Raw genomic sequence first — 6359 nt, forward strand, 5'->3', positions numbered from 1 at the left:
TCCAAGAAGGTTATCCAATTAAATATTGTGAGGGCTCGTTTGATCAACATAACTTTGGAAAATACTCAACATACTCAGGCTTCTACACATCCTTTAACATCACTGACATCAATGGTCATCAATGAAAACACATTGTCCAACAAATGAGTGATCAAGGCCTTCATCCATAAGAGAACGATTTAAGGTGAGATTGGATCCCCTTACCTAATGCATCATGAAAGGGACAAAAGGGGAAAATGGAGATCCATTGACTAAAATGGAGAAGGTGGTCTTGGTGATGAGGGCAAGGATCCAATGAGTCCACCTTGCTTCAAATCCAAAGGTTGTAAGCATATGAAAGATGATGCCATATGAGTTTGTCAAAGGCTTTAGGCATGTCAAGCTTGATGAGCATACCAAGGGTTTTGTTGGATTTAAGAGAGTGGATGTGTTCATGTGCAAGGATTACACTATCCATTATTTTCCTTCCTTCCACGTATCTAGTTTGCTCTAGGGAAATGAGAGAGGGAAGGATAGGTTTATGTCTATTGGCAATGACTTTAGAGATGATTTTGTAGATAACATTGCAGAGTGAAACGGGGCGATAATTAGATGGAGAGTTGGTGCCCAAGGATTTGGGGATGAGGATGATGAATGTGACATCTAAGGCGAAAAGGATTGAGGAGGAACGCCCGGAGTCTTCAATAATTTGAATTATATCCTATCCCAAATTGGTTAATAGGCTTGATAAACATATGTAGTTAGCCCATCAAGACCTGGAGATTTTTCTTTAGGCATATCCATAAATGTAGTTTCCACCTCTTTTATGGTGATTTATTTAAGTAACAATTCATTTTGCTCTTAAGAGACAATTTTGGGTATGTTTCTAGTGATTTTCCTCTGTCAGGGGTGGGCTTGGTTAGGAGGGTTTAAAGTGGTGAAGCAACTCCTGTGTGATTTCCTTGTGGCCTTCCCCTTTGTGGTTGGTGAAAGTTTTGATGCTTGAGATTTCATTATTTTGTCAATGATTGATCATCGATCTATGAAAAAAATGTTAGTTTCTCCTTCTTGCAACCATTTGACTCTTGATTTTTGTTTCCATAGAATTTCTTCTTGTTTGGGGAGTTCCTCGAGTTTGAGAGAAATGATTGTAACTTGATTTCTTAGATCCTCTATCTTTCCTTTTGATATGATTGTGTGTTGTATACTCGCCATCTATTTTTATAATTGAATCTTATATCTATGAATGATGCTTCAAGTCTTAGATTTTTTGCTTGAGGTATTTGAGTTGCTATTGGAAACGAAACATTATCATTCCAGTGAAAATATCTAAGTCTCTCCACCATTTCACCATGTTAGGGAGAAAATTTGGATGCCTTAGCCACAATGCATCAAATTTTAAGGGTTTGTCATGGGGGTTGCCGTGCCAATTCATAGACAATTGCACAAGCCAAAGATTAGAACCATGACTCGGCAAGATGGTGGCCTCAAAGTTGGTGTTCCAAATCAAAAGAGATTTTGTATAAGAAATCTATCAAGCCTAGAAGCAATTTGTCCATTACCCCCTCTTTTATTGTTCCAAGTATGTATGCACACCATTTTGAGTGCCAAGATCGACAAGTTTGGAGTTATTGATGAATTCATTGAAAATCAAACTTTCTTAATCTAGTTTGTAGATCCCCCTATTTTTTCTCTTAGGTTTTTTATCATATTGAATTCTCACCCTAGGATCTTGAAATTGTCCGCTATGATTTGATGTGCTTTTTGGAGATTTTGAAGAAAAAAGTTATTTTCTAGAGGGAACTTGGGCCATAGATATTGGATATTAAACATTGGGTAGTAGAACCAATGGGTTGAAAGTTTGACAGTAAGGATCCTTGGGAGAGAAAAGGAGTTTTTCAGGGTTATTGTTGGCACGCGGGGATCTAATAGACTTGGGATTTGGTGCACAATGCAGCCAACAAACCCGCTCAACACCGACCGTTTCAGCATCACTCAAGAAGTAGATGAAGTCTCACTTGAGGTGCTACGAGGGACTACTGGAACCAGGTTTCCGCAGTCAAATGTGATTATTGCGATTCTATGACACCAAAACTTCATCTTACTACACAAGGGGTCTAGGCACGTAACAGACAAACATCTCACAATCATTCTAAGATTATGCGTCACCAGACTTCACGGGTTCTTACATGAGCTAGTTAGTGTGTTATTCATTTCCCAAAACATCATCACAACCAGAGTATCTCATCCCCTTCCACAACCTTTTCGACCATCTCAGAGCAGTTCGAAAAAAAACAGACGTAAGAGCATCATGATGAAACTATAACAGTGCCATCAACTTTCTCAGCTACACAACACATTAATAACTATTGTACCAACATTGTATTATTAGGCAGCTAATAAACATATAGTAATAACAAATGCATAACACATTCATACACCAACACACAGAGGGAAATCCGTTGATATTTTCATTAATTCAAAATAATGGAACAAGCGCAGCGTGGTATAATAGAAATCAACTAAACTCGACTCACCAGCCGTACTGTATTCACTCATAGTATAGTACATCAACCATTATGAGGTAGAAACACACTACTGACTCTACTACAAAATATTCCATCTATACATATGTTTCATAGTACCTATAGACACAAAAAAAAACCTATGACTAAGCAACTAAACTAGGAACCACAACAACAACGTTTCATTATTCGTCTTGCTCGCTCTACAACTGACACGGACTAGCCTTCTCAGTGATCTTTCATATCTTCTCAGTCTTCCTTGACTTTCTTCTCCTCCCTTCCAGTTGTCCTCCACGTTGGCTAACTGTTTGGATATTCTCTTATAGCTTCTCTCTAGTTGTCCCATGTCATTTAACTGCCTAGTAATGCCTACTGAGAATATCTGCTACCAGCTCGTCACCACTCTACCAATTTCCTTCCCTCTACAAATATTTCCAGATTCTTCTGCCACGACGACCTTCCTCTCCTTCGATAATCATCCCAAAATCCTAACTAAAAAATCTATTCGCACGCATCCTAGCCTGCTTGACATTGCAGTTTGCTTCACGTGGTGCCTCCCTGCATCGCGTCTCCCTTTCTTGAGCCAATGTTTCTATTGCATGTTGGAAACTTCTCTTCTATGCGGCCCCTTGTACTAATACCAACAAAATTTCAAAAAGAATCAGCCTCCAACAGGCACCCAATACAAAATTGTGGCTCGTCCTAAGTGACTCGGTCCTTCTCCTAGGAAGACAGCTTGACTTTTGCAACCTTCTTCCATGCTTGTAAGGCCTTGTCCTGTGCATCTATCTTGGTCTCGATATCTTCTCCTTTGTTGATAACATCTTGCGTTCTTCCAGTGGTCGGATCCTTAGTGACAACATCAGCGTCCTCCCTTCTTACTTGTCGTACTGTCATCAGTAATTCATTACACTTGTATGTAACTTTAAATGCCCAATCATGGAGGTTTTACCACTGCTTCTCACCCTCTTGGAGCTATTCGCTCTGTTGACTAAGACGTAATTTTTCCTGGGAAACATTCCATTTGCTTATGAAATTCATCCCACCCATGTTATGTTCAATTTGCCAAACTTTCTCATAAGCTCTTTTTATCTTATTGGTGACGTTTACGGTGCCTAGAGCTTCTAATAATGTACTCCATACTTGTGATCCTTGTTCGACCATACTCTCGCAGTGTTTCTCATATTCAGCCAGTTGTTGGTACTATTCTCTAGCGAGTTGAATCAATGCATTGTATTCGAACTCTTTTGGTAGAGTTGGTGGCTTCTAATGTGTCACCAATTTCGCCACTCATGCCTTGAGGCCCTGAATAGCCTCGTTGATCTTTCCTACCGAATCTTTAGTTGGGGCAGTGTCATCGGCAGAACCACCCATGAGCTCTCCATATGCTTTCCCCAGTGTTGTGTGCCAATTCGTTTCACCTTTAACTGTTAGCTCCTTCTCGTTTCGTAACTATTCTTGGGCTACCCTTAGTGATAGCTTCCTAGTCATGCAACTCTCGCACAATGTTGTGTTGCAACTGATATAGACCACAGAAAGTCAATTGGGAAAGAACTAAGTTGATTTGCACGGTAGTCGTGATGTTTTGCTACAGCCCCTCGTAAAAAATCTCAACAACTCTAGTGGACATTCGAAATACCCGCTTTGGTTGCTCCAATAAGGAAGGGTCTTGCATAGATTCAAAAGATTGTTGTTGGCTTTTCGTGGTGGGCTAACCCCCAAAGAAAGCACTTGTACTGCTAGCCTTTCACACAATTCACCCAATTTCTAATGTAATTTATCTGATCTTTCTTTAGTGACATCCTCTATTTGTTCGCCAATCCTCTCAAAATCATCCTTTGATAATATGGTTTGAGTCGCGGAAGCACGTGTTGCCTTTTTTTTCTTCCTTGCCCAAGTCGTGAGGCGCTTCTTGCACTCCTCTTCATTATTCTCTTCTTTCCCAGTGTTGCTTCCCCTACGTGCACTGGTTGTTCCTCCTGCGGTTCATGTTTGGGAATGGCAGGAGAATGTACCTCCTGTTTTTGTTGCTCCGAATGGGACCCTACGGTATCCTCTCTACTTGATATTTACTTCACGTCTTGCACAGTGTCCATTAGTACCTTCAAAGCGTCATCCCACGTGCTCACCATTTCTTGAACTTCCTACGTGGTAAGTTTGTAGCTCGTTCGCATCCAATGTAGGCACAAATCTCTACATAACAAAACTAAAATGTAGTGGGGATCATCCTTGAATATAGCAATGCTTTTGAATTCCTCCATGACTTCCTCAAGCAAGCACAAGGTCTTTTGAATGGTGTTGCACAACATGTCACCATACAGGTCAAACATAATCATGTTGTCCATCTTTCGGTCTTGATTGTTAGATGCCCACAGATTTTGAAACAAAACGGGTTGGATGGGACATGAGGGATTTTCTATCGACTAGAACTCCTCTAGCCTTTCCCAGATGACCAAAGCAATGAATATTAACAACCAAGGATAGTGGAACTCTACATATTATATTCTTGGGTATCTAGGCAGCCTTGCTAAAATGATTTCAACCAAGTATGGTGCCCAACCTAGCTTCTCCACGTTTGCGCATCAATTGGCTACAATGAAGGCACCTGTCGACACTTCATTTTTTTTACATTTGCACAGTACTTTATAGGCTATATCAGTCATTGATTTGAGGAATCTTATAGCCCCAATTTCCCCTAGTTGTTCCATAATTCTCAGTCACCTGTGCGCTAAGATTTTTGTCTATAATTATTGGTTATGTCGTCTCCTTCTATGGGTAGCCCGTAATGTCATGACCCAGAGCAGCGATCAACTCCACCAGCTTGTCTAGCCAAGGTAGCCTCCATGAATGCATGCTAGTATACTTTCACCTCGGTCCCTCGTCCAAAATGAAAAATAACAAATAGATTAAGGATTTCGTTGTCCTCTAACTTGCGAGCCCAATCCTACAGCTCCACTTTAGTCACACCAAGATCAGTTGTCTCCACACATTGCAAATAGTCTTGTAAATCTGGAAGTCTATTGGGATCATGTATATTATAATTAGAATACTTATGCCTTTCTAGATAACTTTGCATCTTTCCTTCGATGCGAACATAAAGCTGAAGAGGTGGTATCTCCACTGGTATTTGGCATCACGAGGGATTGAAATAGGAGGATATGTTTTCTTCCACAGTGGCACATGATGGGGCTATTCCCTATAACCTATTGTAATCGATGACTTGATGGTCTCAGAGCTCAACCCTGCACTAGTATCCTCATAACCCATCCCTAAATCTTTAATCCTTGGGGATGCAGTTTCCTCCTGTGGTTATTCAACCTCACCCTTTCGAGGGAACAAAGGACGCTTAGTTCATGGTTTCCATTCCCTTGGTGACCTCCTTTCTTTCCCCATCACCTTGCAATATTTATTCCCTGATCTAGTATATTGATTCTTGGTTGTCATCTTTGGTCTATGTAGGCTCTTTCGACCATTAGCTTCAACTCGTGCTTCTCTCTCGACCTATTTTTCTCCCAACTCTTCTAACTGCACAAATGGGTTGCATGCACACACTTTCTATTCTTATGCCTGCATTCATCAGTATCCCACTCTCATGCCATCACTTTGTCTCAGTGGCATAATCTGAGCAATCTGCCACTCACCTTGATGTCCTCGCATCATAGGTGGGCAGTACTAGCATTGTTTCCAACTATGATCACGCCCTAACGATGACAGTTTCTGTAATGATTACCCGTCTTTCTTAGTAATTACAGAATGGTCATCCCATTTACCCTTGACACCAGTCCATTGGGTTCTATACCAAACATGTTCTACTTCACTAGTTTCTGGCTGGTTCGTTGGTCATCCAACTATCAT

The sequence above is a fragment of the Pinus tabuliformis genome, chromosome 4_1 (assembly GCF_031772625.1).
Source record: "Pinus tabuliformis cultivar Carrire ecotype Pingquan chromosome 4_1, CPIR1, whole genome shotgun sequence".
Classification (NCBI taxonomy): domain Eukaryota; kingdom Viridiplantae; phylum Streptophyta; class Pinopsida; order Pinales; family Pinaceae; genus Pinus; species Pinus tabuliformis.